Source organism: Rhinolophus sinicus, linkage group LG04 (assembly GCF_036562045.2).
Source record: "Rhinolophus sinicus isolate RSC01 linkage group LG04, ASM3656204v1, whole genome shotgun sequence".
NCBI lineage: Eukaryota > Metazoa > Chordata > Mammalia > Chiroptera > Rhinolophidae > Rhinolophus > Rhinolophus sinicus.
The window spans coordinates 154,698,404-154,724,809 of record NC_133754.1 but is presented as its reverse complement, the minus strand read 5'-3'; the positions used below and the strand labels follow the sequence as shown (position 1 = coordinate 154,724,809).

General features: G+C 41.9%; 1 long non-coding RNA gene across 1 annotated transcript in view; it reads right to left on the bottom strand.

Moving 5' to 3' along the window:
• Nucleotides 1–26,406, bottom strand: part of LOC141571141 (uncharacterized) — a 366,264-nt gene that overhangs the window by 201,355 nt on the left and 138,503 nt on the right. The window contains exon 3 of the long non-coding RNA XR_012495824.1: nucleotides 12,732–12,931. This is a non-coding gene — a long non-coding RNA (uncharacterized LOC141571141). The remainder of the gene's footprint in view (nucleotides 1–12,731; nucleotides 12,932–26,406) is intronic.

Below are 26,406 nucleotides of genomic sequence, written 5' to 3'. Positions count from 1 at the left end.
GACACATCCACATGCTGGGAGGGTGGCACATCCTAGGGACAGAAGGTCTTGTGCTCGGGATGCTTCCAGACATCCCCCTACGTTCCTCTTCATCTGGCTGCTCATTTGTATCCTTATAACATTCATTATAACAGGCAGGTAATAGTAAGTAAAGCATTTACCTCAGTTCTGTGAGCTGTTATAGAAAATTATCAAACCTAGGGAGGGAATTGTGGGAACCCCCACTTGTAGCCAAGTCAGACAGAAGTGTGGGTATCCTGGGGACCTACTCCTTGTGATTGGCATTTGAAGTGGGGACAGTCTTGTGGGACTGAGCCCTTCACCTGTGGGGTCTGTACTAACTATGGATACTTAGTATCAGAATCAAATTAAATTATGGGACACCCAGTAGGTGTCCACAAAGAATTGGAGAATTACTCAGTGTGGAAAACCCACACCTTTGGTGTCAAAGTGTTCTGAGGAGAGAAACAGTTTTCCTTCATAGTGTCCAGTGGAGCCTATGGTTACTTCAAACTTTCTTCTCACCACAGCCTTCTGGTTAGCATCCCCTGCTCAGGAATGCCACCTTCCAGTTTGTCAAAAAGACACTGTCAGCTGTATCTTCTTGAAATGCTGCTGCCATTGTGTCATCATCCAGCTCAAGCTCTTAGCCTGGCACTCAGGACCCTCCACAATCTGTCCCCAAACTACCTTCCAACCTGAGTTCTCAGCACTCCTCTGAGTCAATTCACTCCAAATGGGCTGCTCACTAACACCTGTGCTGTGTGGCACTTCAGTTGCAAGAAGCAGAGCCTCTTTCAGTGTTGCCTTAAGTTGATGGGGAAATGTATGGGGAATACAGAGGCCAGGACTGCATCTCAGCAGCCATGTGGCTTTGCCTGACACATAGGGTTGCCAGAGAAAATACCACACAGGGGGCATACCTACTCTAAGTCATTTGTTGCTTGTCGGAAATTCAATTTTAACTGAGTATCACATTGTAGTTTGTGTTATGTCGCTGTTATTGTTTCGGTTTTTGTGCCAGGAATTGACTGCTTAATGCTAACTCATGGTGGGGAACAGTTGTGGGGGTGCTGGAGACAGGACTTGAGGGGCCTAGGCCACAGGGGAGGGGACATTCAGGGGCTCAAGGCAGCAGCTATACTGGTGTTTTAATTATCTCCTGTGGTGTAACAAACCTTCCCAAAACATAACAACTTAAAAAAACAATTTATTCTTTCTCATAATTTTTGCAATCTGGTCTGGTTTCATCTGTGTGGTTTTTCTACTTCAGGTGTTGTATACTGGAGTAGGAACATCTAAGATGGCTTCGTCATTCACATGACTGGTGTCTTACCTGGGATTGATGAAGAGGCGGGACCTGGTTGAACATCACTCTCTCCATGAGACCTCTCCCCACGGCTAGCTTGGTTTCCTCAGTGCTGTGATCTCTGGATATTTGGCTTTTTCTATGATGGATGGCTTCTAAATGGTAGAAGCAGAAACTATCAGTTCTCTTACGGCCTTGGCTCAGAAGTCTAATAGCTCCCCTTCAGAGCACTTTCCTTGTTCAAGCAAGTCCCAAGGCCAGGCTGATGCAACAAAAGGAAAAGACTTCACCTCATGATGGGTGGCAGCAAAAGATTGTGGCCATCTGAAGCAAATATCTACTACAATCAATGTAGATGCATTTAAATATGTTAACACTGATACAGCAGTATACGTGCACAGAGGCTGAACATCAGGCAAGCACATGCTTCTTCTTTAGGTGACCGTTGCAATTTTACATTTGTTATTTATTTCCTTAGACTCTCCAAGATGGCAGACACTGACTGTGTTTGCTCTAGTGTCAGGAGTAGTGTCTGTCATATTGTAGCATTTGATTAGTATTTGTTGAACGAATGAATGAATATCCCCTTTAAAAAACAGCAGCCAAAATCATCACTGAACTGTTTCAGTGATTGAAATGCTTCAACTCTTGTGTGGTGAAAACTTGATAAAGGGTTTTAAAAGGGGAAAAATCAGAATGTTTAGCATCAGAGTTCTCCCTGGCAGAAGAACTAGTTTTGCTTAAAGGCACTAGAATGCATATTTTGGCACCAGTACCAGGTGACTGTGGGAGGCAAGGGGGAGGGGATTGAACAAAGAAAGAAAGATTTAATACAATAGGTTTCTCCCTGCCTCCCTGTTGTATGGATGTTCTTAGCACCCAGCACAGGTTCCCTACAACTGATAAAATCATCAATAAGTGGAGCCACCCACTACAAGGACTTGACCTCCCAGGAAGGCTCTCCTAGGCAGGTATGAATGTCTCCTTCCAGCTTGGAATTCTTAGTGTGTGGTAAAGGTTTTACTTGGGAGGCAGCCTGGGGTAAAGAAAAGAATAGGAGTCAGAAAAACTTGAGTTCCCTTCCAGCTTTGCCACAGTCTAAGGAATAGCCCCCGGCAAGTCACTTCTCCTTGCACTCAACTGCCCTTCAACATCTGCTGGAGGCTCAGCAAACTTCAAATATCAGTCCCTCCAGACCAGCTTAAGTAAGTCACGCTGGTTCTTGTCACAGGACATGACAATCCCACCCTTCCAACCTCTTTGACCTTATCAGTAATGCCCACCCCCAGCCCTGATAATCTGAGATGCATCACTGATTTGGCCCGCGTTTATCCACTGCCTCTGCTTGTTCACCAGGCATCGCGGTGTTTGTATCCAGGGTCTCCTACCTCCTGTCTCCATTCCAGGCCCCCTGCCACTTCCCATTCTAGGTCCTCTGGGAACACTTCTATGTCTTGGTTCACTGAAGCCACTGAAGCTTACGCTCCCAGGCCACTCACTCAGGCAACTTTGCAAAGTCCGGAAGAGAAGAGCATCTGACTTTCAAGGTTAAGTGTGTATAAGGCATTATCAACACAATTGGTTGTAGCCACTGTCATTTTCCACCCATTTCCCTGCCTCATGTTGAATAGTAGCAGGGTGACTGTGGGTAGTGTATGCTGCACTGATAAGGGGAAGTTAACTGGGGATATATTTAGTTTGGGTTTAGTAGAATAGGTTTATGTGTTTCACTTCAAGGTAAACCTACATTGGTTAAAAGCAAATAGTGAGAATTTGGAACTGTTTGGACTACACTCAGAATATTTAGAATATTTTTTTAAGCAGTAATATATTAAAAATAAAAGATAAATTGTGGATGAAAGTAATGAATAGACTCTTGGATTATTTGATAATTTGATTAATAATTCAAATCATCTGGACACATTGGAAACAATTTTAATTTCTTAATGATTTGATTTGACACAAAATACTGACATCAACAAATTTAGCACAAAACTCATGATATACATTACAAAGAGGATAGTGACAACTGTTTTAGGAGTGTCATGAATGAAAAGTGTATTTGAGTTTAGCCAACACACAAGGAAACTTGAAATCTTACCCGGAGATCCTACAACTTATTTAAGAAACAAACTGGAAGGTGGTTTCTTCCATTTTAGCAACAACCTTAAATCTTTACATGGCATTACCAATAGCAAGCTGTCAAGCTGAAAGGAATTTTTTAAACTACCAATTAAAAAATATTTTTGATCCACCATGTTGAAGAAAGATCGTATTATCTTTCTATCAACACTATAGAAAGTGACATACAAAATCATTGCCAGGTAAAAAGGCTTTTGAAAAAAATGTTTCATAGGGGTGTGCCAGGCAGTTACTTAAAATGTTAGTATTTTTCTTCCTAAGTTTGTCTTAGTACCTTTGTATGCCTTTTCTTAAAGAGGGATCCCAAAGTGCACAAGTATCACGCCACATGAAGTCTGATCTACTTTGCCAATAGCCAATACCCCTTCCTCTCTCCTAAAAGAATATAAATTTTCAGGGACCCACTTTCTTCTGTATAACCACGGGTCTCAGGGGAGACGGTTCCAGCCTCAGTCTCATGGGTTTGCCATCCTTCCCCCAGCAATTGCCTTAGGTGTACGCATGTGATATAATTTTGATCAATGGATAAGAAAGATCTAAAGGGGATTTGGGGAAAGGTATACTTCTTTGATTAAATTTTCAAAAAGCCATTCAGGGTGGGATGCCTTATCTTTGTCATCTGGACATTGTTGTGTTTGGATGTGATGCCTGGAATTGTAGCAGCCGTCTTGTGACCATGAGGAGAGCCAGCCTCAGAACAAGCCATCAGAGAATGGCAGAAGGAAAAAAGCCAACCTAGGCTCTACATTCAGATTTCTATGTGGAGTCATAATATATGTTTCTCTTTGTTAAATCAATGGAATCAAGTTTTCTATTACTTGTTTAAAGTAGCTCAGCTGATACACTTACTCTCATAGCTTTTTGTTTCCTTCAAGTTTCTTATGCGTGATTTTCTAGATTCTCTGCAGTCTTACCCTACCCTATCCATCCTACCATATTTCTCAGGTCTCCCAACCACACACCCTCTAACCTTAACGAGACACACACTATGTGTACTCCTTCCCACGTTGTTATGCTCACAATTTCCTGTTAGTTTTCCCTCCCTTTTACCCTCAGAGTACCATATCCAACGCAAGCTGTGAGATCCACATGAAGCCTTTTCTGATTAATTCAGCTTACTTATCTCTCTCTTCAATATATTTCTATAACTTTCATAGCTCTTTAATCATATAATACGGCACATATTTTTATATATTTCACAGGACCAAAGTCACCTGCAAAAAGGTTCATGTCAGCCCAGGAGCAGTCAGTCAGGTCCCTTTGTATCCCTTGGTGTCTTCAATTAGATAACATCCTGCCTTTCTTTACTTCACTGTATGGTAAGATCCTTCTCAGGGAAGTTGATACTCATTTGAAAAACTAAAATACCTGATAGGTTCTTTTAAATAGAAGACATCGTGGAGAATTATATATAACCAGTGTATATTTTTTTTGAGGATCCTTGTGGGCTAAGGTCATTGAGAACATCCATAGATGAAGTGGTAGAGGAAGCCAGTGACCTACCTCCCAGTCTAAAGAGATGCGCACAGTACTGAGTTCCCATGTGTACAAAAGGAAGTCATGGATGCTGGATCCCAACTTCAGTGTCTGAAGGATGTAACCATACTGACTACCTAACACAAAGGGGGTAGTGGCTGGCTCGTTTATTTTGTAAAGACAGTCTACCACAAGCCTAACTCCAGCCTCACTGGCCATGCTTTGCCCACCAAACCAATGATGACTTTGGAAACTCTTGAGTTGTGCTGTCCAATATGGCATCCACTAGCCATATGTAGCTCCTTAAACTTTAAATATTATTTAATTATACTTAAATACAATTGAAAAACTAGTTCCTTGGTTGCACTAGTTACATTTCAAGGGTTCAATGACCAAATGTGGCTAGTGGCTACCATAATTTTACACAACAAATATAGAATATTCCCATCATCACACAAAGTTCTACTGGATGGTTAAATTTTAGAAGGCCCAGACTTGAGAGCAGGACACCATCTAGGAGGTGGTGTTGTCAAAAGAACAGAACTTGAATCTGACAAGTCTCTATGATTTATAGGAAATATAAAGAATGGAAGAACATATTCAACTACATGACAGAGATACAGTCAGCAAAATGTAGAATGTGGGAAATTTAATGAGAAAAAGGAACCAATGTCTTGAAAAGATTTCAAGGGGAAAAAAAGACAGAGGGGGAAATCTATAAATTAGAAATATCAAACAAGGAAAAGGTATGGATCTTATTAGAATCAATTCAAATACAAAATTATAAAAGTATGTATAATAAGTATGAGACAATTGGAATTTCAGCATTGCATAATTGATATTAAGGATTGACTTTTTTATAACTTTATTTTAGGTATGATAATGGTATTGTGGCACAGTAAAATATTCTTATCTTTCAGGAATGCATAGTGGAATATTTACAGAAGAAATAATATAATGTCTAGGTTTTACCTTGAAATAATTCAGGAGGGAGGATAGGTGGGTGTGAAAATCAAATAGGCCTGACCATGGGTTGATGATTACTGGTTTTGGGTGACACAAGTATTAATTTTATTATTCTGACTACTTTTTCTTTCGTTAAAAATTCTCCATAGTGAAAAGTTAAAAAAAAAAAAAAAAAAAATTAGAGTAAGGCAGGACCATGGAGAAAAAGGTTACAGAAAGGCCTCGGAATTCTTTCTCCAGGTACTTACTGCGGATATTGCATTTGGCCTTGGCCTTTCCAGTCAGTCATTGGAGAGGCTCTGTTTCATGTACAGCCCTGAATGAAGGCATCTGGAAGCCAGAGCAAAGCAAGGGGTGGAAAATGAAGCCTGGTGGTATGGACAAACCTAGACCACTCCCAACTTGTGGATATGAATGCCTCAAACCCAATAGCTATGGGAAGTAAAGAAAGAGGAAATGCAGTGCACCAAAAAAAGTGAAGTTTGGGTAATTCATCTGAATGCCTGTGTACGAACACCTACTAAAGTGAGAAATAACCGTACATGCCACACCAGAGTATGGGCTCTGAGAGAACAGAAACGTTGGTCTTATGGACTTAATATTGGTGTTCCTGTGTCCCTCCAAAATTTATATGTTGAAGCTTTATCCCCCAATGTGATGGTGTTTGGAGATGGGAATTTGGGGAGGTGATTAGGGTTGTTTAAGCCACACAGCCTATGGATTTATCTTAAGGCAGCTTGAGCTAGCTAAGACAGTTGGCCAGGAAAGAGGTTGTTATTTCAGCACGGTCAGCATTAATATCCCCATGTGCTTTGACTCCACAGATAACGGGTGAGGCCTCTGAGGGAGGAAAGAAAGTGACAAAAGTAGTGAACTAATCTTTGCTAAGTGCTTACTAAAACTGCTGCTTTATGAATATAGCTGGCTATTTTATAAGCTATAACAATATATGTTTTTCCTCTTGTATTTCTCTTTTCCCTTCTGTGCTTGTTGCCTTGGGGGAGGGGAAATAGAGGCAACCTAAAAATCCTTCTGACCACCGTCTTACAGGAATGAAGCCACAAGACCTTAGGAAACTCAAGAGCAGAGACCAGATCTTGGCCAGAAGCAGGGACTGCAGCAGGACTCCTCCTCCAGGTATCCAGAGGAGAGAGGAGGGAAGAGAGAAAGATCTGTAGGCCTGTCCTAGAAATACCACAAGGAAGGAGGCAGGACCCAGAAAAGAATGGCTACATATCTACTAAGGCAGAACAAATCCCATGAGCCCCCTGAGGGTCTATTATCTGAGTGGGACCTGGAAGCATTCAAGACATCCAGGGGGGCTATTTAGACATAGCTCTCCCCTCTCTCTAGGTGGTGACCTACATGCCCTCTCCCCACCTAACTTCTGTACTACACGGATCCTCTGGGAGGGATTTGAAAGAGGAAGACAAGCTTAGAATGTCTGTTCACTCAGGTGAGGGAAATCTCAGAGTTTAAAACTAAAGTAAATGATAAATCATGGAAAGGAAGGCAGTGATTTTTCTCAAACACCTGAGTTGGAGACTGATTCGTAACGTAAGATAGATAGGTTATCTCATGCGCTTTAATCCTCCAAAAACCTTGTGAGGTCAAAGTCTTCTGTTGTATGTTATTTATCCTTTCAATCATTCATTCTACCCATAGGTGTGGACCCACTCGGGGTTCTAGACATTCTGCCTGGAGTTGGCAAGGGCAGGAAACAAAAGTGACAAAGTATCTGTCCTCCTACAGTTTACAGCCCAGTGGGGATAACAAAATATAAACAACGAAACAAAGAAACAAAATCAGTACAAACTGTGATAAGCGTTGCTCAGATAATAAACTGGATGACGTGATACAGAATTCCCGTCCCGTCCCGTGAGCAGGGTAGAGTACATGGGGAAGGCCTCTCCAAGGATATATTGTGTGAGCTAAGACCTACAGAAGAGGAATAACCTAGTCATGTAAAAAGTTGGGAGATAAAATAGAAGGGAGAGGAACTGCAAAGACTTGAGCACATGTTCGAGGAAGGAAAGAAAAGCAGTGTGATTGGCCTAAAAAAAAAAGGAGGGGAGGCTGGAGGGAGAAGTCAGATGATTCAGAATCTTGCAGAGTAAGATACAGAGTTTGAATTTTATTCTTAAAACAATGGGAGCCATGGGTTAGTTTTTAGTAAGGGATTTGCCTACAACCAGTGTACGGATTAAATGAGTTAATACATGTAATGAATTTCGAACAGTGGCTGGTGTAGACAGCACTATAAAAGTATTCTTATCCTTATTCTCGTTATTAATGTTGGGTTGAAGAAGGGTCAAGCATGGAAGCAAATGGACCAGTTGGGAGGCCATTTCTGAAGTTCTTATTGGTTCCTGAAACAGGGCAGTGGCTGTGAAATTGGAGAGAAGTGGGATGTATGTAACAAAATGTAAGTCAGAGGTACAATCAATAGGACTTTCTGATGACAGAGGGAAAGAAAGGAATGAAGGATTCCTAGGCTTCTGTCATAAACAGTCAGATGATATATTAGTCAAGCTGAAGAGGACTGCAGAAGAAAGCCATTTAGGAGAAAAAGCCAAGAGTTCCATTTCATTCTGTTGAATTTGAGATGCTATCAGATATCTAAACGGAAGTGTCAAGTATGTTCTCATCCTCATTGCACAATGAGAAAACTGAGGCTCCTTAACAATGAGGAAGTGGAAATTTAGAAGAACTGAATCATCTACTCAATGTTGAACATCTGTTAAGAGGGAGAGTGAAACCTGGGACTCAGGCTAAGACCCCTTCACAGCCAGACATCTCATCCCCTCACAGCTAAACACCCTTAGAAGGGCTTGTTCCTTGTTGGTATAACCAAGTCAGCTACAGCAGCACCGTCAGTATAAGCATCGACAAGATGCCTGCAGGGGGCTAGACTCCCAGAAATTCTAGGCAAGGGCTTAAGCCAGCACCAGAGGCCATGAAATGTGCCCCAGTTCTCTGAGTCCTGTGGGCAGATAATTTGCCTGGGCAAGAAGGAAAAGCCAAGCAAGAACTGTACATATTTAAGGGGAGGAGCATTAGCTTGCTGGGCCTTAGTTTCTTGATCTGCAAAATAGGAACAGAAATCTAATACATGCAGTTTCAGGCTGCTATAAAAAATATATGTTTAAAGCGAGAAACAGAGAGCAGGAGACATATTTTACAAGTCTTCCAGAGCTGTGTGTTCTTTTAACCCTTGCCACAAAATTAAAAATGAAACTAGACCAGGGGCTGGTGGGAGAGAGAAAGGGAGAGTTATTATTTCATAGGTACAGAGTTTCAGCTTGGAATGATGAAAGAAGTCTGGAAATGGATAGTTGTGATGATGGCTTTACAAGGAGAATAAGCTTAAAGTCATTAAATTGTACAGTTAAAAATGGTTAAAATGGTAAATCTTACGTTATGCATATTTTGCCAGAATAAAAAATTAAAGTAGACATTTGCTTATATGATTGACTAGAAGTTAGATTAACATACTTTTACTGTGTTTGTCTTATACGGAACTAGGCGATGAGTCAGTGTCATTTGTTATCCCCACACCCTTTGGATGAGGGAGAACTAGTTTAAACTTGGATAGCAAAGGTGCTAGAACCAAGAAATAAGCTATAAATAAAACCATGACAACTGTCTTTTTTTAAAACTTGAATTGGAGGCTACATTTCAAATTGCATCTTATTTTATCTAAACAGGATCACGTTTTGTAAGTAAGCATCTGTCTGCATTAGTTTATGATCCCCTCAGGGCCACGATATGCCTTTGCCTGTCTATTCAGAGGACTCTCAGTGCCTCATATATGAAAATACTGTTACATTATTGGGAAAGTTGACTAGAGAAATCTAATGTAACTAGAGAGAAAGAGCTAGAATGCCCACCACCCAAAACCTTTATGGAACCACCAGAAATTAAGGACTACATTCAAACGGAGGTCAGATTAAATTAAATGTAGCTTTCCAGACTTTCAATGCCAGTCAGCTTTCTTCTGATTCAGAGAGCTTTCTTGTTCCTTTTTAAAAAAATTTAAAAAAATTTTAATTGTGAATAATACATATAAGCATAAATTTTACCATCTAATCCTTCTAAGTGTACAGTTCAGTAGCGTTAAGCATATGCACATTGTTGTACAACCAATCTCCAGAACTTTTTCATCTTATAAAACTGAAACTCCATACCCATTAAACAGTAACTCCCCATTCCCCCCATCCCCCAACCCTTGGTAACCATCATTCGACTTTCTGTCTCTGAATTTGACAACGTTCAGTGCTTCATGTAAGTAGAATCCTACAGTATTTGTCCTTTTGCGACTGGCTTATTTTACCTAGCATAATGTCCTCAAGGTTCATGCATGGTGCAGTATGTGTCAGAATTTCCTTCCTTTTTAAGGCTGAATAATATTCCATTGTATGGATAAACCCCATTTTGTTTATCTATTCATCTGTTAAGAGACACTTGGATTATTTCTACCTCTTGGCTATTGTGAATAATCTATCACGAACAGGGGTTTACAAGTATCTCTTTGAAATCTTGTTTTCAATTCTTCTGGGTATATAGCTAGAAGTGGAATGGCTGGATCAATATGATAATTCTACATTGCTAAGGTTACCCAGATGGTAAGATTTTTTTGGTGAGATGCTTATTGGTATTTATAGCTCCTCTCAAATCATTAAAATTCAGTAGAAGCCATGCTACTGTCACTCAGTACATACCACATTTAACTATGTATTACAGCAATGCTTCCCCCCCCACAATAGTACTAGCTTCTCTTTTTAACCCAGTCTTTTAAACATAACCAACAGATATTAATAATTTATTAGGCTAATTTTCCCATATGATTATTTATTGAGTGTCTGTCACAGGTAAATGTTAAGTGATTTACATACTTTATTTTATTTAATCCTCTCCAGGAGGAATTCCCTTCATTTTACAGGTGAGATAAACCAGGGCTCATAGAGGTTAAGAATTTTACCAGCCTTCCCATAGCTGGTAAGTACCTGAAATAGCACTTACCAGGCCTAGCAATAAATTCTACCCACAATACTAGCAATACAGGTGGTTTCAAATACAATACAAATACCTAGAACTTCCAGAGCACAGCCTGATTACTCTATGAGCTAAGGCTTTGTCTCAAAGCGTGGCCTGCAATTTAGTAGTATCAGTCAGCATCACCCAGAGCTTGTTAGGAATGCAGATCCTCAGGCCCCACCTGGGTTCTGCTGTATCAGAGTCTCTGGGGTGGGGGCCAAGAGCACACCTACTCAGCAGCTCTTTAGAGGATTCTGATGATGTCTGGATTTTGAGAACTCCAAGTCTAGAGGGAACCCAGACGCACTAACATGTGACCTTGAGGATGACCCTCCCGCGAACTCTCTCAATCCTCAGCCCATGGTAAGTGTTCTATCTTGTCAGAAGGGACACAGCCTCAGAGAATTCAGGCAGACCTGGAACTCAAACCCCGGTCCATTAGCCTCCACACTTCCTGTTGTTTCCGCTGCCCTCATGCCTTTGCTTGCTATGAACACAAACTCGCAGCAAAGAGGGGTTGTTCCATTTCCCCTGGGGCTTCCTGCACCCTGTGGATTGTGTTTCAGCTCTCCAAGTTGGCAGCACGCTTCAGCATGCCCCGGAGACCACAATCGCTTCAGTCCCTCCGTGGAGGTTATGCAATACACTTAAAAAACAGAAAAGACAATAGCTTGCTCACCTAAAGGTCAACTTTTTGCTTATGATAATTGCTTTTTTTTTAAACTGAAGAGAATGCAATTTAAAAACAAATGGGTCCTTCATCCGAGCCTTCACAGGTCTGTGGATTGCCTGTAGTCTTTGGCATGTGTACGTCTATTAGTGACATTGGATGTTGGCCCATGTGCTTCCCGAATCCTCCTGCACCCAAGGCGGCCATGGTCCCGCAGGCCTATTTAGTTTGTGCAGTGGAGGGGACACAGTTCCCGGGGTTAAGAGCTGGCAGTGGGGCACACAGAGCCCCGCTACCCCCACCAGGGACAGTCATTCAGAGCTCCATGTGGGTCTCTTTTGTGCAGTGGGTGAGGCTTCCCACTATGCGTTCCGGTGACTTGGAATGCCAAGGGCCTAAACTTAATTAACTTTTCTGGGGCCTGGACGCTTCCATCTCAGCCCGCATCCTGCTTCATGGGGCGGCAGGACGAAAGTGCTCCCTGCATAAACAGAAGGCCAGGGACCTTAGTGGGAGCGTTGGCAAATACAACAGGGCCAGTGGCATCCTCATTAAACTCTGATTAGCAAGTGGACTTGATCCAGGCCAAATCAGACCTGAATGAGATTTCTTTCTTTCTTCTTTTTTTGCAGCCAGTTGATCAGATGTAGGCAATTAAGAACCCCCACACCTCCAGCCCTTGTATTTTTTTTGAAGCGGGGAGCTCATACCAGTCAAGCCATAAAGACGCTATTGTCCTAAGAACAATATTCCCCACTAATCTCACTTCTGGCAATTTACTTTTTCTTCCCAAGCAGATTTAGAAACTTGAAAAAAAAAAAAAAAAATCCTTGAAAGAGTACGGGGGAGGAATACTCCATGGTATCTAATCCCATTGCAAAGTGGGAGTTTTCTTGTTCCATTCAGCTTTTCTTCGAATGAGCCCTGGATAAATAAACTTCTACTGCATCGCCACATTGATGTGGAGACTGTAAGGGTCCAATTATGCATATGGGGCGTGTGCATTCTGGTTTGCAAATCAAACACAAAGAGGGCAGCACAAGCGCTCCCTTGTAATCACTTCTCACTACAAATTTACAAACCTGTGAGGTGAGACTGGCTTTTGTTAAAGTGTTTAAAAGCAATTATTACCTTTCTTTAATTTTCTGGTGGTAATTAGGCTCATGAATCCAGTCCAACCTGGTCTGTGCCTCCAAGGCTTGCTTGCCGCTCCCAGTGTCTGTGCGGTGAGGCGAAGGGATCCTTGCGGGGGCTCCTGAGAACTCCACAACTTTTCCAGCCTCAGGGCCGAGAAGTCTGACAGGCAGACACTGAGAAGCTGTGTCCTTTTGCTTTTAAAGAGAGAAGATAAAAGACAACAGAGAAGATGAGAAGAGTAAAGGGAAGGCAAAAAACAGAAACACCAAAACTTAGGGTAGAAGGAAAAAAAGGTAACCAAACGTTGAGACAGAAAAAAAAAAAGATGGTGTGGATTATCTACAAGGAAGTCGAAAAGGAGAGTCATCGCACTGTTGTTACTGTGTTCACACTTTTCTACTCACAGGATTCCTGTTACTGAGCACAGGGCCTCTAGGCCCCCAGACCTCAATGCATTGTGCTTTTGCAATGAATGAAGAAGCTAAGAGTCTCTCTGAAAAGAAAAACCAAAGGGGAGAGAAAGCAAGAGAATCCAAAAGTTCTGAAAAATAGCCAACCAAAAAGCTACACCTTTCACCCAGCCCCGGAGGTCAATCAACTTGGCAGACAAGAGAGACCTGGGAAAGAACTACCAGCAGCTTGAGCCTGGCCAGACCCTATGGAGAGGCTGGGCCAGGAATCCCACTGCTCATCTCCCAGTCTGTGACAGTGCAGAGCATAACACCATTCCTGATGGCTGGATCCATCTCCTGGAAGGCCGAAAGTGACATCCTTTAAGGTCTCTGATAAGGACAAACTATTCTTCAATAGTTGAACTATGGAGAATGAGGATGATTGTGCCTATCTGAGGGCAAAGGTGGAGTCAGCTGTAGGGAACTGGCAAGGAACTAGACTGGGAGTCAAAGGTAATCTGTGTTACTATGGACAGAGCCGGAGTAAAAAGGAAGCAAGGTGCGCTATCTCACTAAGGTCCATGGAAATCCAAGAGACAGGGGCAGTTCCAAGGCAGTGAGCAAATAAGAGGTGGGAGTTATCTGCTCTATAGATGTAAACTGTGTCTTTCCTCATCAGGTGCATCCTTCTCTCCCAAGCTAAAGACAAAGGACCTATCCCTTATATAATACAGGGTTCTTAGTCATTTAGGCCTGGGTTCAGATCTTGGCCAGTTATTTACCAGCTGTGTGATCCCGATAAAATTCCTTACTCTCTATAAACCCTAGTTTTTCTCACCTATAAAATGAAGAGAATCCCTCCTGGAGAGGATTAAATAAAGTATGTAAACCACTTAACACATATCTGTGACAGATACTCAATAAATAAGGGAAAATTAGTTTAATAAATTAATAATGTCCGTTTATTACATTTAGGAGACTGGGTTAAAAAGAGAAGCAAGTCTGTTTCCAAGAAAAATAGCAATCTAATTGAGAAAATAAATGTAAATATCTATAAGTATAGGTGTATATATGTATATGTGTATATATATACATATATACACATATATATGCATATATATATACATATATGTGTGTATATATATATATATATATATATGTATATATATATATATATATAGAGAGAGAGAGAGAGAGAGAGAGAAAGACAGATGAAAGCATTGCTGTAATACACAGCCAAATGCAGTATGTACTGAGTGATGGTAACATGGCTTCCATTCAGCTTCCACTGAGTATCAATGATTTGATAGGAGCTGTAAATACCAATAAGCTCCTCATCCAAAAATTTTACCATCTGGGGTGACTTAAGCAATGTGCTACAAGGCTGAATGGGATAAGAGGCAAAGGAGTTGAACAAAGTAATGCAGGAGCATTGAGGAAGGAGAGATTAGTTCCAGATAGGAGGATTAGGAAAGGCTTTAGGTTGGAGCTGGCATTAAACCAAGACCTGAAGATAGGTAGAAATAAGAAGAAAGGGCATCCTGAGGGGAGGGAAAAGAATAAATGCAGGAAAGGCAAGGTATGCCTGGGAAATGGTGAGCGATGCTGCCTTCCGAGAGGGAGGCTGTGTTGATGGTTAGGTGAAAGGTGAGCTCATTTGCCATGATGAGTTGGACCTTTATTTTGTGGGTGGTGGATAGGATAAAATTGTTGGACTAGTGTTACTCCAGGGACACACGTGTGGATAGGAAGTGGGGAGAGACCAAATGCCAGGGACAAGCAGAGGGTTTTGCAGCAAGAGAAAGGACATTAACCTAAAACAGGACAGTGGGAATGCACAGCAGGGTGTGGCTATGGACACATGGGGGAACTGTCATCAATAGAGCTGGTGATATGTTGAATGTCAGGGGTGAGATGGTGGGAAGAGTTGTAGAGAACATTGGAATCTGAGGCTGAATCATCAGACGAGCTGGGATACCACAAACACTGAGATTGGAAGGGAATTGAGAAGGGAGACATAGTGATTTTGGAACCTCTTAAGTCTGAAATGACAGCATTTCAGCTCATCACATATCAGGTGCTGCTGTTATATATATGGCTTGAATCTCATATCAGAAATTAAGCCAGGGACCTACCTTAAGCTGGGTTATTTAGGCTCAAGTAAGGAAAACAGAAACATGCCCAGATTTCCTACACAAGGGGAATTTAATGCAGGGTACTAACAAAGAGATGATGGAAGTGCTGAGAAGCCAAACAGGAGGTGTTAAGGCAACCCAGAAATTAGAACAGCAGGAAGCTGATACCTCCCAGGAAGCTGGGGTCACCGGAGGCGTCTCCAGAGGCCAAAGCTTGAGCCATCTCACAGGAGCTATTGGGGAGCTAAACACAGAGCAAGAGGCTGTTCAGCAGGAAATAGAGTCACAGAGGAGAAGGAAGCATTGCAGGGACTCTGTGCACAACAAGGAAGGCTCCTCTCATTCTTCTCCCATTCATGAGGAGTGGGCTGCCGAGTGAGGATAGGTGAGTTGGGGTGGCAGGAGAAAACCAGGTGTGATGGTGCATTGGTGAAGAAATGAAAGGAAAGTGAGTACTACAGGCAGGACCTAGAGAAACCACCAGTAGCATCCCAGGGCCAAGAAAAACTGAGGAAGAGTTGGAAAGCAAGTGCCTGTAAGTTCTTGACCTCCCTGCCCACAGGGCTGATGGCAGGTCAGGGAGAGAAAATATGCCTGCAGACCTATCCTCCTGTGGCAAGCCTCTGCAAAACAGTGCCTCTTGGCCCCTAGGGCTTGGAAGCTTGGGTGGATGGCCTGGACTCATGTTCACCACTGCATAAGGGCTCACACACAATATGGTGGCCTTGTCCTAACTTCACCACTGTGCTATTTATCACAGGAAATCTGCCTCCATCATATCACCACTACCCCATTCAACAGATCATCAGTGAGGTACAGCACATCAATAATTATGAAATGTTTGTGCATGGCTTTTCTCTGACACTTTTCTCTCTGTCTTGATTAAAAAGACTACTCATCAGTACTTTCATTAAAATTTTCCAGAGATATCCATTAAGGGGGCTAATGGTTCCTAGAAAAATATAGATATTTGTCATACCCAGAGGGACTTAAGATCATCTAATCCAGTGTTTTCCAAATATTTCACGCCTTAAGCATTATCTGGTCCTTCATTAGAATTATATAAGAAAACCAATAAAATGTACCTAAACCATCAAAAATAAAAAAAATTTAAATAGAAGAAGAAGAAAAGATTTATAGATTCTCAGGCCTTGCCTCAGCTCTATGAATCAAAACCTCCAGGTGATTCTTAAGATGATGCAAGTTTAGGAAACACTGATTTAATCCAACCTCTTAATTTCAAAGATAAGACCCAGAGAGATGAGGTATTTCTAAAGAATTCAGATAGTCTCTGTGGAAAATGGGATGAGAACCCCGGTGTCCATGCTCCCAGCCAGCTTACCTTCTGATACAATTTCCTGGGAGAGAAAAAGGCTGTAGATGGTAAACCAATGTACTGACTGAGCAAACGTTTTGGTGTTGTTTTCCCTCATGCTTGATTTTTCACTATAGATCTATGCATTAAAAATATATACAGAGAGAGGCTTTCCAGTCAAGATGGCAAAGTAGGTAAACTCTGTGCTACCTTCTCTTATGACCACATCGAAATTACAACTAAACTACAGAACAACCACTACTGAGAACTGCCTGAAGTCTAGCTGAATCGAAGCCCTACAACTAAGGAAATACAGAATGAAACCATCTCTGATTGAGACTGGTAGGAAGGGCAGAGATGCAGAACGGGCTGGTCGCATACCTGTGTGTGACCGTTAAAAATCAGGAGGTATATCTTGGCTGCAGAGGGCCCCCTCCAGAGGAGCAAGGGGTCCCAGGCCCACACCAGGCTCCCCAACCCAGGATTCCAGTGCTAGCAAGAGAAATCCCCATAACTTCTTGCTCTGAAAACAAGCGGACATTGTGGCTGAGTGAGACAGAGGGTGTCTATAGTCCCAGGTACTCCTTTTAAAGGACTCACAAATAGATTTACTCACAGATGGACTCACTCGCTCAGAGCTCCAGCACTAGGGTGGCAGCTCAAAAGGTACAAGGGACACTAGGAGAGAAACAGAATTATCTGGCATCAGGGCCAGGGATGGAGGGGCAGCTTTCTCCCAGATGAAGGAGCTGGTGGAAGCCATTGTTTCTTTGTTGAGCCCTCCCCTCTCCCAGCATGCCGATGCAAATGGCCACCATATCTGAGTCTCCATCAACCTGGCTAACACCATTCTCTTACCCTGCCCTAGTGATTCCCTGAGACCACACTCAAACCAACTTTCAGGCACACCCAGGCCACTTCCAGTGGCTTTTCCATACAAACTATCTATTTTAGCTCATGCTGCTGATTTGCTGAAATCTCTCAAAGGTTCACAAAACCCAAACAAGCAGCATCTGACTTCACCATATCCCATATCTCTGGCTGAGCAGCCCCAATGCTGGTACTAGCAGCAGCTGGCCTCCGCTCACAGCTAGGCCTCTTGAGGCACCTCCAAGCATAATGCAGGTGGCAGCCATCTGTGAATTTCTTTGTGGCTCATGCCAGGTGGCTCTGGGCACAGGATGAAGTTGGCCTGCAGTGGGTCCCCTCCCAGAAGGCCCCAAGGCTGGCACACTCAGTTACTGGCTTCAGACTGAGCCAAAACATCACCTGGCTGCCTCCAAGCACAATACACCCAAAGGAAAGACTCAGCAGGCACCAGAGCCCTACTAAAGTGAATCCTGCTCTGAAGGGTCAGCCCTTGTACCCTATCTCCTCCAGTGTAGTCACAGCCAATCCTCACAACCAATCAGTCAGAGCGTCATTCCCACCCACTGACATGCAAACACCAACCAAGGCTCAACTACAGCCGGAGGGCACACACAACCCATACAAGGGACACACCTGGAGTACCCAGCTCTGAGGATCACAGAGACTGCACCACTGGGGCCCACAGGACACCTACTACATAAGGCCACTCTACTAAGACCAGGAGGCATAGCAGCCCTACATAAAAACTAACACAGGAAGGCAGCAAAAATGGGGAGACAAAGAAATATGTCCCGAATAAAAGAATAGAACAAAGCTCCAGAAAAGGAACTAAACGAAATGGACACAAGTAGTCTACCAAATGCAGAGTTCTGAACACTGGTTATAAGGATGCTCAATGATCTCAGGGAAAACTTCAACAAAGAGATAGGAAACATAAAAATGGAGATAGAAAACATAAAAAAGAACCAGTCAGAAATAAAGAATATAGTAACTGAAATGAAGAATACATTAGAGGGAATCATCAGTAGACTAGATGAAGCAGAGGACTGAATCAGCTATTTAGAAGATAAGGTAGCAGAAAACACCCAAACAGAACAGGAACAAGAAAAAAGAATCCAAAAAAAATGAGGATAGTTTAAGGGGCCTCTGGGACAATGTCAAGTGTACCAACATTTGTATCAGAAGGAGAAGAGAGAGAGCAAGATACTGAAAACCTATTTGAAGAAATAATGATGAAAAACTTCCCTAACCTGAAGAAGGAAATAGATATAGAAGCCCAGGAAACACAGAGTCCCAAACAAGATGAACCCAAAATATCCCACACCAAGACATATCTTAATTAAAATGCTAAAGACAAAGAAAGAATCTTAAAAGCAAGAGAAAAGCAGTTAGTTACATACAAGGGAACTCCCATAAGACTATCAGCTGATTTCTCTATTGAAACTCTACAGGGCAAAAGGGATTGGTACAAAATATTCAAAGTTATGAAAACTAAAGATTACTTATATAACCAAGATTATTTATTATAACCAAATATTCAAAGTTATGAATATTATATTATTCAATATTATATTATTCAAATATTATATTGTGAATATTATATTATTCATATAATATTATGAATATTATAACAAAATATTCAAAGTTATGAAAACTAAAGATTACTTATATAACCAAGATTACTTATTGTATTCAAGATTACTCTACCAGCAAAGCTATCATTTAGACTTGAAGGACTGATAAAGAGCTTCCCAGACAAGAAAAGGCTTAAGGAGTTTGTCACCTCCAAACCAGAATTACAAGGAATGTTAGATGGACTTCTTTAAGATGAAAAAATATATATATATCCAAAATATAAATAATAATATGGCAATAAATACCTATCTATCAATAATTGCTTTCAATGTAAGTGGATTAATTGCTCCAATCAAAAACACAAGGTGGCTGAATGGATAAGAAAATAAGACCCTTACATATGCTGCTTACAAGAGACTCACTTCAGATTGAAAGATACACATAGACAGAAAGTAGAGGAATTGGTAAAAGATATTTCATGAAAATAGTGTCACATGAGTATGAGGTTGATAGATGGGAGGGGGTTGGGGGCAAGGTGAAAAAGGTAAAGGGTTTAAGAAATACATATTGGTAGTTACAAAATTGTCATGGGGATGTAAAGTAAAGCATAGGGAATATAGTCAATGATATGGTAATAACTATGCATAGTGCCAGGTGGGTACCAGACTATTCAGGGGGATCACTTCTTAAATTATATAAATGTCTAACCACTATGCTGTACACCTGAAATTAATATAAAATAGTATTGAATGTCAAATGTAATTGAAAAATTTTAAAAAGGGGGGAAAGGTAAAGGGGAATAAGAGGTTCAAATTTCCAGGTATAAAACAAGTAAGTCATGGGAATTTAATGTACAGCACAGGGACTATAGTTAATAATATTGTGATAGCATAGCATTAATAATGAGATAGCATTGTGTCAGATGGTTGCTGGACTTCTCATGGGACCCTTCGTTAGGTATATAAATGTTGAATGACTATGGTGTACACCTGTAACTAATATAATGTTGTACGTTAGATATAAAAAAAATGATAGTGAATACCTGAATTCTAAAAATAAATTATAGCGTGAGAGACAGAAAATTTTCAAATACCTTTCTGTGTACACTTCAGAGAGCAGGTTGACAAGTATGCATATGTACATGTATATGTGTATGTATTTGTATGTGTATATGTATAAGTGTGTATGTGTAAGTATATGTGTATGTTTGTGTATGTATATGTTTGTGTATGTGTATATGCATAGATATACACCCAGGGCCCAAAACTGTTTGGTGATGAGAAAATATCTGGTGAATGAGTGAATGGCATTATACCAGGAATTGGCCTGACCACTGGTTTTCTTATCCAGAAAGTTATGGCCACAGATATTTTCCCCCCAGAAGCAAGACTTTCACCCTGAAGATCCTGAATCTATACCCCAGGAGTGCCGATTTGCTGTGCTTTCCAAACCTGCCATGTTAAAGGAAGGATTTCTTTTGTAAAACCCTGTGAATGGTTCCTTTACCACATTTCCCAAGTGTGGAAGTGTTAGCGAAGAGACTTGCAGAATTCATTAACCACCGCCATCTCCCTCCCTCTTGTTTGCCCAGCTCATTCAAACACATAAATGCCACTACAAACAACCACTAAATCTACAGAGGCTTGTTCTGGCTGTCAAACACAGCCGTAAAAATAATGTGCCCTCAGGCAGGGGAGGGGAAAGCAAGGATGGCAAAGCACACACTAATTTTCAACAATCCCTCCTTAGAGACATAATCTTCAAATAAATATTTAACTTGCTCTGTCTTCAGTCTTAGATTATTTACAAATCAGGCTTTAAAGGCGATTTAAAATGATCCTTCCCTGAGCTATTTGTACACCTAGAGTTGCCTGGGGGTAGGAATGAGCCTTCCTGGAGGCCAGAGGCTGGCCTCCCATTTGACCCTACATACCCTGAGAGCTGGCAAATCAGGAGGGCTCCCGGGTGCGGGCAGCCTATGCACCCTGACAGGTTCCTCTGCCATTGTGAAGTGAACACAAGCAGACCTGCTTGCCTCCAGCGTTGCCATGCAGGGCTCTTACAGAGAAATGGAAGTCAGAATTCACATCCCATAGTCATTTATAATCCTAGGATTAAGAGGAGAATGAGGCAAACCCTGTAACTCCTTGGACTGAGGAGTTGGAAAAGAAACTCTCCATGAAAGAAGTTGGGACGCTGGTTCATAGAAAACCAGTAATGGATCTAAGTTTGGTACTGGAAGTAGAGATGAAGGATATTATAGAAGCCTTCAGACTCTAGGATGATATTTTCCAAGACTACTTGAAAATTTCAAGAGCTTGACAGGTGGTTCAAGGATAAAAAGACTTGTGGTCTCATAAGGGTAAACCCACGTATATTCCTCTTGCTGGAGACACATGAGCAGGGATTGGCAAACTTTTTCTCTAAAGGGCTGGATAGTAAATAGTTTCAACTTTGTGGGCCATCTGGTCCCAGCTGTAGCTCTTCACCTCTGCCATTTCGGGGTAAAGCAGCCATGGAGAATGTGTGAAGAAATGGGCATGGTTCTGTTCCAATAAAACTTTATTAACAAAAGCAGGGGGCAGTTCAGATTTGGCCTATGGGCCAGAATTTGCTGACATGTTCACTAGATGGTTAAAAGCACTGAGAAGTCCTGCATTGAAGAAATAGTGAATTTCATCTAATCCAATTCATTCCCACTCATCTTTGACCACAACACCCTTTTTTATCCCCACATACCTATTGACGTCTTGTTCTAAACTAGTGTTCCATGGGAACAATTTGAGAAGTAATGTCCTGGGAAATGTGCTGGGAAAGAAAAAAAAAAAGCTACCTGCAAAAAGTTGTAACACCCTGGTAATCTAAATATTTAATGCTGTAGCAAAAAGCTCTGGTCATTTCAGGAAAAAAAACACAAAAACATTCTCCACTTCTATATGGGCAGAAAATAAGCAGCAGCAGAAACCAAGCAATTGTCAGAGACCAAGGGAAACTTCAGTGACAGAACCGGAAGTGTGTCCTAAGGAGGCCATGGAACTAGCTGGGACACCAGGGAAAGAAGTGCTCAAAGTGCAGGTCCAAAAGCCAAGGTTGCCAGGTGGAGGCTCACAGCCAACATGATTTTGCTTGTCTCTTAAGCTCTTGATGGCTCTCAAGGCTGCTCATAACACAAAGAAAAGTGTATTCATCAGATAGGCTAATTGCTCAAAGAACAATTCCAAACACAATAGAAGTTTATTTCTCATTTGTATCAAGTTCCAACTGGCATTCCTGGTCAGTGGGTAGTTCTCTTCCACACAGTAATTCAGGGATACAGGCCCTTTATTTTTGTGGTTCTGCCATTCCCTAGGGTCTCACTGTCTTCTGCAGGATCCTCAGCATCTGACCAGCAGTCAGGGAAGAGAGACGGTGTGGAGGATGTAGCAGAGGCCTTTATGGACCAAGCAGCTCTGTGAACAGCTTTAGGTCCTGCACAGGATACAATACAGCAGGAATCTAAGGTGAAGAGCTTGTGCTTCCTTGGACAACCGAACACATCTCCAAGCCAAATGTATGGGCTCTGTAACTCTACACAGTGAGTCTTAACTTGACCTTCATTCTACTTCCAATTCACTATGAGTTCTCTTTCTATTTATTGACTTTATTCTTTTTTAGTGTCTCAGTAAGTTATTCCAATTCTTTTTTTTTCTTTTGGGGGGGGGATAGGAGGAAATCATTAAATAAAATATAATATTCAGTCATGTTTCAGTTGGGGAAAAGAAAAGAAAGAGTGCCCATTGAAATGGGTCTCATTAAAAACAAACAAACAACACAACAATGAAGCAGAGTATAGTTCACAGAAACTCCTGTGAGCTTTTTCTTTTCTGAGACAACACTAAAGCTTGGATGGTTCTCTCCAGGTTGGACTGTCCAGTTCCCCTCCTCCATGGAAAGTCTAGCATCAATTCTGTATCGATTCCAGAGACTGACCCAGAGAGAAGAATCCAGAACTCTGGCCTGTCTTCCATAGTCTTGCTGCAGGCACTGATCTCGTTCATAAATAGCTGTATCCTCCTTGCATGAACCACAGCCAGGGCTAGATGGAGACCATTTTAATGTGAACCAAACCCTGCCCTGACCCTAGCATGGGTACCACCTTTGGTTCCTCACCCTCAACTTCTCACATTCCACTTGAGCACCTGCAGACAAGCGCAGACTGCACATTTCAGCCACTAACCATTAAATTCTAACTAGGAAAAGGTGGTGGGGAGGGGGAGGGAGAAGTAAGTTTAGTAAAAAAAAAAAAAAAAAAATGAATACTTGTTTGAATAGTTCTGGAACCGTAGCTGCTATCTTCCCAGGGGTGGGAAGCAAGGAAGATGGCAGACCTCTTGAAGCACATTGAAGGGCACTCACTTATACACTTCTTTTGATATTCCTAATCAATGGTTAAGAATCATTTTTTCATCAGGGAAACATCTCATCTTTAAAAAGCTAGATGTCAATGAACATGATTTTGGAAAACAGACTAGAGACAGTCTGTAGGCCACACATGCTTAACTTCGTGAACCTCTGACCACAAATGACGTCATACACTCACAGGGTTCTCCTCCTCCCAACATGGGATCCTTTTAAAATTTAAATCATAAACTCAAATTTTCTGCCCTATCTTAGTCTCTCATTATTTTCACATCTCACATAAAATAATGACTTGGAGATGACAAGAATAATTCACACAGATACATTAACTACTTATACATATAAGATACATACATATATAGATGGATACATACATATCCATCTGAGATATATATATATCACAGTTCCTGAATTACAAATACCTTCTCATATAATCTTCACGACAACCTTGTGAGATAGGCAGAGCAAAAATTCCTCCCATTCCACAGATGAGGAAACTAAAGTCATAAAGGAAATCAAGTCATAGGAGCCAGTGAGCTGCAAAGCAGGACCCAGAAACAGATCAACAGAGTTGGCTCCCCGTGCCAGCTGTCTCTGATACCAAGAGTGGAGAGTGATGGCCTGTTAGGCGCCTTCTCCATCCCCTTTGTACACTGTGTCTATCCACACACACCCACATCCATACTTCGAGTGTAAGTTATTCTTATCTCGTCCTAGTCACTGCTTTACGAGAGTAGGATGAAAGAGACCAGAATCCAGTGACAGTGAACTGTGACCTTCCCTGCAGCTGAGGGGAGGTTGGCAGGGCCCTCAGTCTGTAAGTTAAAAGCTGCAGGAGGCAAACAAAGAAGATGAGATCCATCACGTTGCCATCCAGGGCTTCTCTAGCTGTATCTAATATCCCCTCCTGACGTCAAATCTAACCACCCACCACTGTGAACTCAAGGAGCTGAGACTATATCTTTAAATAAAAAAGTCAAGCACATGCGCACAAACACACATATGTATTTTGAAAACTGTACACAAACTGAGGCAACAATTAACTTACTCAGACCAAACATGTTTGGCTTCAAGAGGATATGGATAGCCCAGAGGGTACAGCATTTTACCCTGAACTCATTAAGACAGCCAGACGGTCATTCCTTTTCTTCTTCATGGTTGGCAGGAGGTGGGTCCTGGAGGCCACGTGAGGAGTGATCCCAATGCAAGGAAGCACAGTGCCAGGATGGCCCTGCTGCAGCCACCACAGTGGCCCAGGGACTGAGGCCTGATCCCATGCTTCTATCACATCAATGCCAAGTGAGTTAGTACATCCTGGTAGAAAACTGCACTCATAAGCCTTGCAAAGTGAAAAAAATCAGAGTTCTCAACAGAAATCTGGTGTTGTCTGCACCATCAGAGGCATCTGGTACATTCAAGTCCCATTGTTTTCTCAAAAATTATTGCTGCTTCTACCTTCCCTCTATAAGCATTACTCTTCTTTAAAGAAAACTTATTCCAGCCTTATTCCGTAGAGCACAATTGTCCACTGATAGCCGAAATGTAAAAGCTAGGATCTAAGATTTCACTCCAGCTATAATCCTAAATTGCCCTTGTGGAAGAACCTCGCTGGCCTTTGTAACTACTCTTTTTCTTTGGAGTTATATGGAGTATACCATAAATATGGAGGGAAATTATAGTGTTCGTGAGAGCAAAGAACATTATTAAAATGTTACATGCTTCAAAGCAAATTTACATAAAGTATATTCATGAGGGAAAGAAAAAAAGGATGTACAAAGTACAGAGAAATTAGGGTTGGAAATTAGGTATTTCTCTCTGGAGCATCCCAGAGAACTTTAAAGACCACCATATCTTATAGATTCTCATGCTAGATCCCCCTATCCCCCCAGGTATTTCTGCAAAGCAATAACCAATAGCCAAGCGATGCAACATCATCCCCCTTCTGGAATTGGGTAGCCTTCTAATAATCTATTACTGAGGGGGAAAAATTATCTCCAAGACAAAAGAAAATGAAATAAGGCTGTTTATACATTGAGTCAATGACGTTGCACAAAAGCAACAGGATGGGGCAGAGTTTCCCTCCCCTGCTCTTGCTAGGCCCCGAAATCTGAACTGTGGACTGAACTATGTCTCCCAAAATCCAAACGCCCCAAAATTTAAGCCTTAACCCCCAATTACTCAGAATGTGACTGTATTTGGAGATAGGGCCCTTAAAGAGATGATTAGCTAAAAGGAGACCATTAGGGTGGCCCTGTCCAATCTGACTGGTGTTCCTATAGGAAGAAGAACCTTGAACACACAGACACTGCCTATGCATGCACACAAAGGAAAGACCATGGGAGGACACAGCAAAAAGGTAGCTGTCTGCAAGCCAGGAGAGATGCCTCAGGAGAAACCAACCCTGCCGATATCTTGTTCTTGGACTCCCAACCTCCAGAACTGTGAGAAATAGATTTCTGCTGTTTAAGCCATTGTCTATCATACTTTGTTATGGGAGCCCGAGCAGACTCATATGCACCCATGAAGCCTTGGAGCAAGACAAGGGAAAGCATTTGGCCTTGGAATGAGGCAGCGTGGTGTTCAAGGCAGGCTTTGTCATTCAGTTGGTTGTTCCCAGAAAAGCAGGGTTTTTAAGCATCACTTTTTTCCCATGCAAAATGTAAGAGTTGATGAGAACAGACTGAGAGGTTCGTTCTACGCCACATTCTATGACTGCACCATCTTTTACTACAAGGATGCTTTGCCCAGCCCTCATCTCCATAGCCTCCCACAGCAGCAAGGCTCACTCAGTCACCCCACAAGCTACAAGCGCACTGTTGCCTGGTACTTGAGATAGAGGAAAAACCTCTGCATCGTCTTGTGGCAGAAATTAATGAGTTGGGAGCAGTAGTATGTTTTGTCATTCTTCCTAATTGATCCTTGCCAAGTACAGGGACACCTTTGCCCAGAGACCTTTGCAATTCTGACTGCTCAGGTGTTCAGCC